The following is a 13,813-nucleotide window of genomic DNA, read 5'->3' on the forward strand; positions in this document are numbered from 1 at the left end:
GTCATTTCAGAAAAAGTTTAGTAAGTGTACTTCATAGAGTCAGAGAACATCCCAGCCTTCCTCTGCATGATTGATGTGTTAGTCTCTATTTTCCTCTGGCAATAAATCTCTCATGAAGGACAAGTCACCTTTTTCTTCCTAGCCTGGTAAAAACTAGACAGCAAAGGGTGGTTTTCATTCTCTGAAATTTGCCCATTTTCTCAGGAAGCCACCTTATTTGGCTGCCAGGAACATAGGATAGTTTCGCTTATAAAAGCCACTTCCTCAGAGAGCAGACACTGGTGGGGTTCCTGAAATTGGCAGAATCTCTCTTCAGAGAGACTCTACTTCAGACAGCTAGACACGTGGGATGGGTTGGCTTGGGGCTTTTAAATGTTCAGGTTAGCAGCTAGACAGTGCTGGGAGCTGGGGCAGAAGAGCAACCAGGGTGGCACTGTGACAAGCCAGCCAGCCCAGCGTGTCTCTCACAAGTATCCAAGTCTACCATTGTATGTCAAAGCAGCCACAGAATGACTAAATGAGAAAAGCTGTTTACCAAAAAAATTTTTATTTACAAAGACAGCTGTATAGACTTGGCCTGAAGTCTCTGGTCTGCTGACCTGTCTTAAAGAATTCCCTGGTTTTCCCCATTTCCCTGTTTAGAGTGGTTTTGTCACTTCTGCCCTCAGAGTTCACACAGTTTCAGGACAGTCCTCAGTATCGCTGCACAGAGATGAATGACTTGAGAGACCTAGGGCTAATTTTTTAAGAAAGTTGTCCACTAAGAGCCTCAGGTACCTAATCTTTCCCAGCATCTTGCATGCAGGTCCTATGCTCAGGCCGTGCAATGTACAGCAGGACAGAAGGTGGCTTTCCAGCATGAAGACTGAGTCTGGAATATTGCCCAGGTCGTTTCTCTCATATTTCCCTTTACTTGGAGGTTGTTCGTTAGCTGATAGACTTATCCAGGAGAGTTTCCGACGCTTGACTACTGAGGAATTCTTTCATTTATTTTTTTAACTGAAAGGTCACCAGTGTGAGTTGTTTCTTATGTTGACTTAGTTCCTACTTCATAGTTGCTGTTAAGACTTGCAGAGTTTTCTGTGTTCTATCAATAAGTAGCTTTCACATTTCCAGAATTTCAACTGGTGGGTAAAACCAATGGCTACACCAGGTAGTAGTCTAGACTGAGTAGAAACAATAAATAACTCAAATTTTGCCCCATTTTCTGCATTCATTTGTCAGGGCCGTGTCACTCTACTCACTCAAACCTTCATTTCCTGGCCTGTAAACAATATTACCAAAGGCCAAATATCACTCACAAAGTTGTCTGTGCGTCCTTTTAAAAGACAAACCTTTCCTCTGCCTCTCTTCAAAACTGTGTGCTCTTCCCAGAATTTTACATTTACAGTATGGACATTTGTTTTTCTGTGACTTACTTTTGCCATATGGTATTACATAATTATTTTTCCTTTAGGTATAATTACAGAATTGCCAACCCTTCGACTCTGTTTTGCATTATTTCACACGTATTTTCTAGTTTTGATTTAGGTTTCTGCCTGGTATGCCATAAATCAGCAGAGTGGGGGTGGGTTATGAAAGGACATCAAAACACAGCCCCCACTGCTATAGAATGTTCCTCAAGTGACACTCCATAATTCACATACTGCAAACCCTAGGGTAGCCAAAGCAGGGCACTGTGACAGTACGCGTTGTTTTTGTTAATAGAGATGAAATTATGGGTGTAACTAGCTGGCAGTCCTCAAACAGACTTCAGCAAACTGTTTACTCAGCTGTCCTCAGGCAACAACTTAATACTTGTGGATAAAATTATTCTCCCACCATCTCCCTAGTGGTATATTCCAAGGATCCCAATTTGTTCTCACTATTAAAAAGGAGTAAGTTTGCAACCCTCCAAACCAGACCAAGGTTCTGGTTATGTTTTGTTTTCAATGTATTAAGCTTTCTGCACCGTAATTCATGAATATCTCTTTGTCCTTTGTGTTCTGTATTTTGAAAATCTGTAAGAAGCAGAAACTTTAAAATGCTTTGTTACTTATAGAAAGCTTGTAGTTCCTTATTCTATAACCTTGTTATTTTTCTTTGGTTACTCTGTTCCCTTTACTCATAGCGTCTTTCCTTCCTCTCTGTGTGATAAAGTCATGAGTCTTTTAGGCCCAGATTGGACACCTTCTCCTAAAAAGTCTTTCCTTATCTTCTAGTCTCACTCAGTAGGAAGTGACCTATAATTTTTTTCTCTAATACAACATTAAAAAATAAGTGTGCAATGGTTAAGATATATAAAACCGTATGCAAAATAACACAATAAACACTCATTTGCCCACCATCCATAACGTAGAAGGCCCCTGAGAACCAAAGAACACTATCTGATTTTGGCATTTATCCTTCCCAGGAATATCATCACATTATGATATGCAGTACTTTAGCTTATTCTGAGCTTTCTATAAGTGATTTTATACTGTGTACATCTTCTAGAATATTTTTGTCGTTGTTCACAGTTAGTGTTTACCAGGTTTATTTTGGTACTGTGGCTCATTCATTTCCACTATTATATGATATTCCACTATTAAAATTTACTTATAATTCTCTTAGTGCACATTTAAAGTATTTTTATTTGATCTCTCACAATTTTTAAGTCATTGTTAGGGGACTTACTGCACTGTGATATAGGCAGGTCATTTGCCTATATATTTTATTACCCTGTTCCCACTGCCTTCCCATAGTCCCAGTAGGTACTCCAAGCATGTTTGTTCTTTTGTAGTAAGTCCCTACAAGAAAGCCAGCGAATATGTTCTTACCTTTTTACATAGGGGGAAACTGACATTATATATCCATCCCCTGAGTGCTGTAAGTCAACACATGATGAAGAATTAGAAGTCAGATTGTATGGTTCTCTTGGGTAGGAAATGCAGCAGTGCCATCTCAAACTCCTTCTCACTTCCTGAGGCAGACCAGGACTAGTTTTATAATCTCTAGGTTTCTATCTACATGCAGTCATAAAACTGAAGGGTTTTGTTATAGTCTAAAACATGAGCTGGGCATGGTGGCACATGCCTGTAATCCCAGCACTTGGGAGGCTGAGGCAGGAGGATCATTATGAGTTTGAGACCAGCTTCGGCTACATAGTGAGTTCCAGGTCAGTCTCAACTACCTAGTGAGACCCTGTCTCAAAACAAAAACAAAAACAAAAACAAAAAATAAAACATGAAACTTCTTTGAAATAATTTAAAAACCATTATAGCTCTGCTTGTTGTTTAGAGGAACTGCATCTCATGATAGAAAAGCCAAATTCATCCTTTTAAAATGTACAATTCCATGTTTTTAGTGCATTTGCAGAGTTATAAAGCCATCAGCACTATCAGTTTCAGAGAATTTTAAAAGAAATTGCTCATCTATTTATAGTTACTTATCCTGTGTCCCTCTCCAGCCTGTACCCCCTAGAAACAGCTAATTGACTTTCAGTCTCTCTGGCTTGCCTGCTTGGGATGTTTTATCTGAATGGAATTACATCTTATCTGGCCTTTGTGACTACCTTCTATCATTTGCACAAGCTTTTCCATGTTCATTCATGTTGTAGCATGTGTCAGTACTTCATTCCTTTTTATTGTCAAATAATTTTCCATTGTATGATTACTCTATATTATATTCATGCATTCATCAACTCAACATCTGACTTGTTTGTACACCTTTACGATTTTAAGTAATTCTGCAATGACTCCTCAAGTATAAGTTTTTGTGTGTACCAGTGTTTTCAGTTCTCTTGGATTATTGGCTACACTTACCAGGTGCTATGGTACCTCTTTGTTTAATTTTTTGAGGACTTGTAAGCTTTTTCCCAAAGTGCTTGCACCATTTTATGTAGATTATTATGAGGAACTCAATACTTGAGTCATTCTTAATGGAATTTGTCACCATAATAGTCTCTAATTCAATGTACTGAATTTTAAAATAATGTTGAATTTAATGTATTATTCCCTGATGTACCACTATACTTAAATTTCCCTAACAATTTCATACTTGCCCTTCCCTTTTGTGATTGACATTGTCTTATTCCAGGTTGTATTTAACCTCAATTTGATACAGATTCCTTGAAGGAAAAAAAATCTTTATAGCAATTTACATTCCGGGTTTATCTTATCTGCCAAATTTAAATGCCTCTGGCATAAAGAGATTAGTAGGAAATACTGTTTAAAAATACAGAACTTTTATGTAACTATATCACAGGTAATTCATATTTGAATGAAGAGAAAAACAAGACAGTGAGAAGTAGTGTAAACATCACCGCAAAACAATCAGAACCAGAACAAATTAATCTGTTGGCCAGATGTTTTCTCACTGAAAGTGCTAGGACTTGTGAATCATCAGTGTTTTGGAGGTTTTCTTTGTTGCAAAATATAAATCTTTACAATGCTATTTTTGAATTTTCTGATGCTTAATGACTTTTCAAAATTATAAATTTAATTGAAAGATATATAGCAGTTACAAACACGACTTTTAGAAACTACCAAAAAAAGGACAGGAGAAAATAAAAATTAAGTAATTGTAAGCCAGTTATTCAGAGATGACTGCTGTCAAAAGAGTATTTTCTTTTAGTCTATTGTATATGTATAAATACTCTTTGCAAACATGATTTCTCTGGTTAAAGGACATGTCATCATATGAACCTACTGTGATTTATGGGGCTATCCCCCGACAGATAATTGCTTGTTGATCTTTTCCTTATCGTTTGTGGATGTTTCCATACTAAATTATGCATACCTGTAACTCATTTTCATATTTTGGTGAGAAAGATGGCACAGGCATACAGAAACTACATAACCTTCCCAGGGAAAGAACAAGAAGCAACAAAATTCCATTAAAAAAATTTGAGAACTTACAGAAACTTGCAGAGAATCTTCAAGTAACTGAGAATTTTCCGGTTGTACTTTGTAATTTAATGCACAATATTGTATAATATTTAAATACACTGGTGACAAGGCAATAATTTGTCACTTAAAAGCAGAGGACCACTTACGCATTGAAAGAGGACAACTGATACTTCAGGAACAAATAATGTAAGAAGGGAAATTATCCCTGCTTGTCCCGTTTTGAGATATGACGATCAACGATCATTAAAACCAATTATTGTTTTAAACCTGTGATTCCCAATCATGTTGGAGATATAATGCTTATTAGATTTAATAAAAATTGAATACTTTTCTTCAAGAAACTCATTTACAGATACAAGAACTATTTCCAAAGGCATGTAAGTAATAAAAGAGTATGTGGGTATGGAATGACTAATTGTATTACTATCATTTTGGGAAACTCCTTAAAAATTAGGAAATGTTCTCCTATAGTTCCAAAATTAACAAAATAAATAAATGGGAAAAGAGAGTAAAGATGACAATTATAATTAATTAAGATGAATCAGAATGTTAAATTCTATGTGGGAAATTAAATAAGATTTAAAAAGAAGGTTAACAAAATAAACCTATTTCACATTGGTGGCTCTTTTTTCCCTTTGATTCCTCCTCAGGACTCAGATACATCAAATATATTTTGACACTATGTTAGGATTTAATAGCATATATTTATAGATTTTAAGACTCATTCACTCTGATCTGATGAAAGTGACCATTTTTACTATTGCTGTGAAATATCATCCATGGGAAAGTAGAGTTCTTTCTTCTCATATATTTGCAATCTTTTAAAGAGTTTCTAGTGACTCAGAAAATCCCATGCATCAATTTTCCAAGCTGAATTTTATGTGATTAAAAATAAATGTAAATTAAACAGAGACTTTGGTGTGCTCAAAAATTTCTCATGTCAGGAGTTGGCACATCTCAACTGTGTGTAGGTGTATGTGTGTTCTCTAACACTGAATGAGCATTTAGGACCTTCTTTGAAAAGTTCTTTCCTGGAAGAAGAGGAAAGGGTACTGCTCTGGAACACAGCCTGGCATCTCCAGGATGGCTTCAGAGGGACAGAGAGAGGGCTGGGGAGATACAAAAGTAGTTCACTATTTAAAGCGAGGGATATTTATCCACTGGAATTATTTGTTTCTGTATATCCCTTCTTAGATCAAGAAAAGAGGAAAATGAGTGTCCGTATAGCATAAATACTGCATTTTTCTAAATTATGCTGGCTTCCTGGTCCAAGCCAGCCTAGCCTGACTGCCATCAGTTGGTGGCAGTGATAATGTTTTTCATTTTATAGGTGACATTGATCACACAGTCATATGATCTTCTCTTAGATGGAAGGGTAGGCCTCGATAATAATGAGCATTAAGGGTCTTTTGAAGTAAATAAGAGTCTTGGCAGTGGGTAGAGGAAAAAAGGAGCATCTTCCTCCGACACATTCTTACTGCGTCTAGACTAGGTCTCTGATAAGCCGTATTAGAAACTTGGTATTTGTCCCACTCCACTTTGCCTTCAAGACCCAGTTGAAAGCTGTGTGACTCTGACTAGTGTTCCTGGCCACCCCAGCTGCTGTGAGGCCGTCCTCTAACATCCACTTTGTGTTCTTTCCACTAATCTGACCTTTGTGTCATTCTGACTGTTAAGCTGGGGTGTGCATGTTTTTTATTTCTCCAACCGGGCAGTTGATTTTTGGGAGCATGAGCCAGATCAGCTTCTCTCTACTCCCAAACATTTCTCACACAGAATCAAGCCTATGTGATTAGTTCCTGCATCTTAGGTAGGGAAACTGCAGGAATACACTGAGCCAATACGAAAGAGATGAAGAGGCTCCAAGAAATGAAAAGGCACTCCACAGTGCAAAGCATAATTAATGTTATGTTAAAATGATTTAAAATCAGACATGTTTAAGTTACTTGCACTTTGATGCTAGTGGTTATTTCAACTGTTCTTGAACTATACTAAAGCATATCACCACATCGAAGACAATGCTTTTTTCTTTTGGCATTCAGCAGCTGTAGCCTATCTTTTCCCTTTCCTTGCATTACAGTTTACGCCTATGATGACAGCAGTGCAAAATATATTCAAACTATGCCAGCCAAAATAGTGATACATACCGAATGTATATTAAATGGGAAATTGAGTAGAATTGTATTATTTCTGTAACCTTGAACTCTGAGGAAGGAAGTATTCATTCTACCAGAGTCTTCTAGTATCTTGCATCCTAAATGAAACGAGTGTATGATTGGCTGTGTCATCACATATCTTGCTTGGGGTGTCACTGAGTTGACCTGCTGAGGAACAGATGCCCTGGAGGATCCAGAGACAGTAATGAATGAAGCCATTTGAAGAGATCGGTGCCCTTCAATTATCCTACATTCAGCAAAGCAGATGGGATTCTCACTCTCCAGGGAAAATATCAAGAGATAGTCTGAAAAATCTCTAATGTGCCTGATATATATCTTAGAAGTGTTGTTTCCCAGGTTGTTGAATAGACTATAATTGGAAAAGTAAGATTCTCTAAAATGTTGATGTGTGGTCTTAAGGAATCTACACAAATGGAATTACCTGTCCATGTTTCCATTTCCAGATGAGTCAGGCTTGAAAGATAACATTTATGTTCTGTCATGACAACTTTCTGGAAACAGACCCCAAAAGTCGATCTGAGAAAGGCTTTCTTAGAAGGTCAAGCAATGTTCAAGGGGAAATTGTCCACAGCATTCCTACCATACACATGAGAAGACAGACCTTCAGGAGCAAAGGTAGTTTTCACTTGATACAAGAATATTCTTACTGATTTTAAAAGGATTTAATTCAAAATGAAGTAATTTGAGAGGATGGACAAGATAGTCACAAAGAGAAGATATGGATTCTTCTATAAATCTTCTTGTTAATCTGTGGCCTATCATTAAATGTAAGACATTATTATTATTATTAGGAAATTTTATATATAGCATTTAACCTATGCTGGGCAAGAAAATTAGGACTTTTCTACAATAGTTAAAATCTCAAAATGAACACTAGAAACTGTACTTTTACTAGAATTATTGTTGAATCAAAAATACATTAGACATCAACAAAGTGAATTTTAAATGGAACTGAATTTCATATACATGGATAAATATTTCAACCAAAAAAGGTTGTTTACATACACATATATCTGTTTTCACTTTGCTAGAAATTCTGCATAGGAGTTTTTTACCCAAGACTGCAGAAGACAATTTTTAAGAGGTTTTGAGAGCATCTTTTTAAGATTTAAAAGGATAAATAAATGCTAGGACCATCACTATATTGGCCTTGCTAGCGCCACATGTAACTGTTACACAGAATTTGTAAAGTTCCATGATAAACTGTCACACAACAGAAACCAAAACTACTACACTCAACTAGACAATGTGAATGCATTTGAAAAATAGGAAAACATCCAAACAGATAAAATATGCTAATCTTAAAAATGAATTCTTTCTGGTTAAGTTGATCTGAAAATAAAAAGAAGAAGTGAAAGTACATTGCCACTAAACTTCCTTCCCATTTTTGAAAGCAGAAGTGTTTACCAGCGGCAACTTAGAAGACAACAGGTGTCAGTAGGAATATGGGATTTAAATTCACTTGATTTTACATGAATAAACAACCATGTTTAAGTTACTGAAAGTCCATACTGGGAATATTATACAAGATTTGGTATTTCTTGGGGCTTTGGAAGATCATTTCTACAAACCATAAACCAAAACACTAAGTTGGCCAGTGGTGAGGAGAACAACAGAGGGAAAAGAAGGGATGAAAAAAGGAAGCAGAAGACAACAATAATTTAGGGCACTTCCAGGAGCTGGAAAAAAAATAACCTCGCTCCCATATAATTTGTGATTGACTGACATGGTACAATGAAGAAGCTCTAAGTCTTAGCATGATATAAAGAATCTAGCGTAATAAATCTCCAAATACTAACATTTAATTAAAAACTCAGATTCCTCACTCTCCGACCCCAGACCCAGCCCTGATATCTCTCCCTAGACCCACGCCTAGGACAGACTAGAAATTCTGTCTTCCCTTAATGTGCAGTGCTCCCACTGAAGTTGCAGACATGTCCTTAGCATTGACACATCTCTGTATCACAGCCGATTAACAAAAAATTTTATTATATTCTTTTCTTAAAAGGCTCCTCTCTCACCATTTTTAATCCACAATATCACTCATTCTGAATTATGTTTGAAAATTACTTTATTTATATATTTGTCCAGAAGTGATTTTCTTTCAGGTTTGTAAAATACTCTATTTGTAAAGCTCATGAGGGAAATTGTTACACTTTGAATAAAAACAAAATTGAAGGTAAATATTATAACCATTTGCTTATGATGTGGCTATTTTAAATTAAAAGTAATGAAACTGTAGAACTCCCTCCCTTTTTCTTGCCTTTTCTACTTGTTACCGTAGGAATAGCAGCAGCTGTGTCATCTCAGGTCACCAAGTACCTGGGTCAGCCAAGAGCACGGCAAGAGGGTAAATCAATTAAAACCTGCACCTTAGCTGGCTCACTGGTAAAACGGTCCCAAATCTCATCCACCCCCTGAGGATTAACTATAACCAGGAATCAGAGGAAAAGTATCACAATCAGAGCTTGGTACAACACAGGCTATTAACATACCTTTTGTGAATTTTCCTTAATAACTCAGTTGCTGAATAAATCATTCTTCTGATCCCAAGGGGGCTGCTGATATATTGGAAGCCTTGCATATAAATAACCACCAATGAATAAAAAAAACACCCCCAAAACAACTATTAAAAATGAGTCCAGAAAGGATGTCATATTATGTCTGAAAATGACCCCTGGAAGAGAAACAAACACTAATGACTCTCATCACTCAGAGGACTTTGTCCTGCTTTGTGCATCTTCCCACCCTAGTATTTCATTCCGATTGATAGCTTTCTTGTCACGCTCACAGAATTCAGAGTAAACACAGCTAGTGAGCACTTCAAGCCTTGGGGGCTAAGAATGTGTCTCCACTTGCCAGTAGGCCCTTCAAGAGACAGCTTGACTCAGGCATCCTTTGGCCTCTGCTCTGCCCCTGCTAACCCAGCCCTGATAAATAAGCCAGCTAATTGAATTAATAAACAACTCTTTCTTACTTTTTTTTTTTAAACAGCCAGCTGGCGTGCAATCAAAATGTGTGATAAATTATCTGTCACCGCTTTAACCACAGCAGGGGGAAAATGGAAAAATTAGCCACTTCAACCCTTTTTTGCGGCACCCCACCCTCCTCCTCAGTTTGCTTAGCTATAGGATTTGTTTTTCTCCTCTCTGGTCTTCTCACTCTGGCCAAGGGCCAGGAAGCAGCCCTGTGTATGGTGTATGGAGAAGTGCATTTGGCTGCCCCGGTGATGGATCCGTAAGCCCCAGCACTGTGGTGGGATGCTGAAATTCTGCGCCAGTCTGTGGGAAAGCAAGATTTGTCTGGTGCCCTGGCAGGAAAGGTTCAGATGTGAACTTGTGGTTTAAGCCCACAAGATTCTTGTTAAGGGAGGGGAGGTGTGATGTGGCTCACAAGCAAAAGGTTATGATGTCTGCTTTCACTAGCTCTACCTCTAATGCCAAACAGCTTTCAGGCCTTTTGCAAAAGTCTCACCAGACTCTGGAATTGAAGTGGCTCGCTGATGCACTCCTCACTTTTCACCCATTTTTATACCTTAGCAGTTTCAGCAGTCATTCCTCCTGCCCTCATTTCTCTGTCTGCTAAGGCTCATCACAAGTCACTTTGAAGGTATTGGTTTTCACAAGCTGGTTTTGCAGGACGGTTTGTGAGAACCGTGCAGCCCATAAACTGTTCTGTACAATTTATGGAGGATTTTCTTTATTCATTTTTCTGATAGTCTCCAGTGCAGTTGCTCCAAGTTAGAAAAATAAACAGTCCTTGTCAGGCTAGATTCATATGTAGACATCATTAGGCCTTTGAGTTGACTCACTGTGTGGTGTGGGGTCCTCCCAGGGTTCACTTGCATCAGGGGGCATCTGGGTCTATGTCCCGGTTTAACACTATCATTCTTAGAGATGTGTGCACATTATAGAATGTTACCTTGTGTAATAACACACACATTATCTGCAGGGAACGGTCTGGAAACTGACACCAGATGTCTGCTGGGTGAATTCAGGGTTCCTGATCTGTTTGATTTATAGGCTCCCAAACACACACCAAAGGAACATTTTTCCAGAGCATATCTGTTTCACTGCTACATGGAGCAGCACCTTAGTCCACTGCCCTTCAGTGGGGTTGCTTTGAGATGTGACGAAGGTGTGGCTATGTTTTCTTATCAAATGACGATGGATCTCTTTGGATAAACTTCACATAATTGCTAAAGTCAGACCTTGACCATTACCAGGCAAAAACGAGGACTACGCTCCTTGTTAATATCTGATTATATTTTTATAATATAGTGTTTAGGACAAGTTTCTTGTGCATTCGTTGGCCTTTTCAATCCTGGCTATACTACTAGGCTTCTACAAGTGGGGGTGGGGTGATGGAGAGAGGAACTGAAGTTACTCTAAGCCAATAATCTGAAGTATTGTGCTCTTGAAACTCCAGGATATTCACACCTCTGTGGAACTGTAACTAGGTGTCCTGAAGAATGCACTTGAACTCTGTGGGACAGAATCCAAAAATTTCAACAAGGATCCTGCTTAAAGGGCCACAGGAGAATCTCAGAGCAGATGTCTATTTTATTTGTGGACATGTGCCATTATACCTTCTCCTGTCTCCTTTATCCTGTCCACATGCATGTGTGCTGCAGCACACACACTGGCCATACCCTTTTTTCCATTTTCCTGATCATGAGGCACTTCCAACAGTGTCAAGGAGAGGGTGGTAGTTTCAAGGAAAACATTAGCAATAGTGTTAGAGGCTGACAAAGAAGATAGCCAACTTGTATTGAGTTTTCACGACCACCCATTTTACATGTCTTTTCCTCCAGCCCTTTCAAAGAAAATGAGCAATATGAAATAGAAAATTAAAATTTAAAGTGTGTTTTGACATAATCTTATTTTACAGATGATCTGAGAAAGGCAGTAAGAGGAAGTTATGTAGATACTTTGATTTGCATATGTCCACGCCCCTTGTTGAAATTCTACATACAGCAGACAAAAGGCAGGGTAGGAGTGGAAGAGAAGTCCCCCTCCCCACTCTTACTGATCAAATCAGGGCTGAGTCTGTCTACTAAAAAGACACATGAGAATGTTAGTCGAATCTCTGAGTTTGGGTGCTTATTTGAAAGTAAAGGTGTACTGTTCTGTACCTAATTCAGAGCCCGGGATTGTTACTTTTCTGCAGACAAGCGGAGTATATTCCTCTGTCCCTGCCTAACAGGCCAAAGTCCATGTGCAACTCTAAGAAATCACTGAAAGGAGAGTATCAGGATTGAAGCTTTACAAGATCCCCTTCAAAGATCTTCACAAGGCTGAATTGTTTGAAAAATAACAGAATAATAGTCTTATAAACATTTTAGGAAGCCAGAAGAAGAAAGCTGAGAAAGGCTGCCATTAGAAAGAAAAATACAATAATGCCCCTCATTACACTCATCCAAAAGTTTGGGGATCTGCCCTCACCTTCAGTGCAAACCAGAAGGCTGGCAAATCCTACCACAAGAGCACCTGTCTCCAGATGAGGAGACACAGACGCCTGCGGGTTTAGCAAACTCTACCCCTTTACTCCCCCATGGCAGTGGCTCATACTCATTCTGTGGCTTCTCAGAAGCAGCCCAGCCTCAAAACATATTGAGTTAATGCCACTGAAAATATATTGCACATGCTGTTACCATTTTCATGTCATCTTTGCTTCTTATTTACTATTTTAAATGCAGCTGAGTGCCAGACTAGTCCCCAGAGTAGCAGAGGAAGCTTGGACCAGCAGTCAGGGAAGCCTGAGTTCTAATACATCTTCAGCCTTGAACTTGTCATTTGATCACATGGCCCTTAATCTTGGACCTTCAGTTTTTAAGTCTGAGAAATGAAATAGTTTTGGCACAACTGTGCTCCAAAACTCTCCAATTATTACAGTTTAGAATTAACATTAAAAAAAATGTTTTAGAGTAGGAAAAACTTATTGAGGGAAAGAAAGCTTCTAAGAGAGACAGAAGGGGGAACTCAAAGTAGGGTGCCCACTCACTCTAATTTTTAAAGATGTTTTATACAGCAAAATCATGTGGTGAGGCAGGTACAAAGCAGGACAAAACTGTAAGACCCAATGGAAAAATTACAAGGTGGTCATGGGCAAAAACCATGATCAACCAATAAGATTACAAGTACAGTCACCCAGATAATATTGATTATATGGGGTCAAATGGGGGAACAAGTCACACAGCAAGCATACAAGGAACTTCAGTAAGGGTGGGAGTCAGGGATATTTCTGAGAAAGATACCCCACCCAGGTGATTGAAACCTATTTAGAATATCAATCACTATTATTTATTCCCAGTGGAAACACAAAGTTATAATAGTTTCTCTCCTTTTATAATTTTGGCCTTCAGTGAATGTGTCTTGATTGTCCTCCATGTTGGCTCCTTGAGGGGGGCCCTGTCTAACTGCCTACAAGATATCTAATTAACTTATCTATCTGCATTATTTCCCTCTGTGAAGAAGTACCCCTAAGTGCTGTGAGGGGGCAAAGAGCAAAGAAGCTTTGGCTACTTCCAGCTGAAGAGGGTAGCAGTTGTGATCAGCAGTTAGAGTTACTCTACAGAGGGTCTCTCTAAAGGCCTTCAGTAGCCGCCTGGCATTGTCATCTTAGTAGCTGCATAGCTTTTAAGTCTGGAGGAGACAAAGCCAAAGAAACAGTTAAGAATGCATGGGCCAGGGCTAGGGATTTAGCTCAGCGGTGCCACAGCCTGCCTCGCAAGCACAAGGTCCAGAGTTTGATCCCCGATACCAAAAA

The 13,813-nt window shown here is 38.5% G+C and overlaps 1 protein-coding gene across 3 annotated transcripts in view; it reads left to right on the forward strand.

Moving 5' to 3' along the window:
* The window catches only part of Creb5 (cAMP responsive element binding protein 5), a 398,137-nt gene that overhangs the window by 351,436 nt on the left and 32,888 nt on the right, over positions 1 to 13,813 (forward strand). The window lies entirely within an intron of this gene.

The sequence above is a fragment of the Fukomys damarensis genome, unplaced genomic scaffold (genome assembly GCF_012274545.1).
Source record: "Fukomys damarensis isolate Sample0158 unplaced genomic scaffold, DMR_v1.0_HiC HiC_scaffold_4, whole genome shotgun sequence".
NCBI lineage: Eukaryota > Metazoa > Chordata > Mammalia > Rodentia > Bathyergidae > Fukomys > Fukomys damarensis.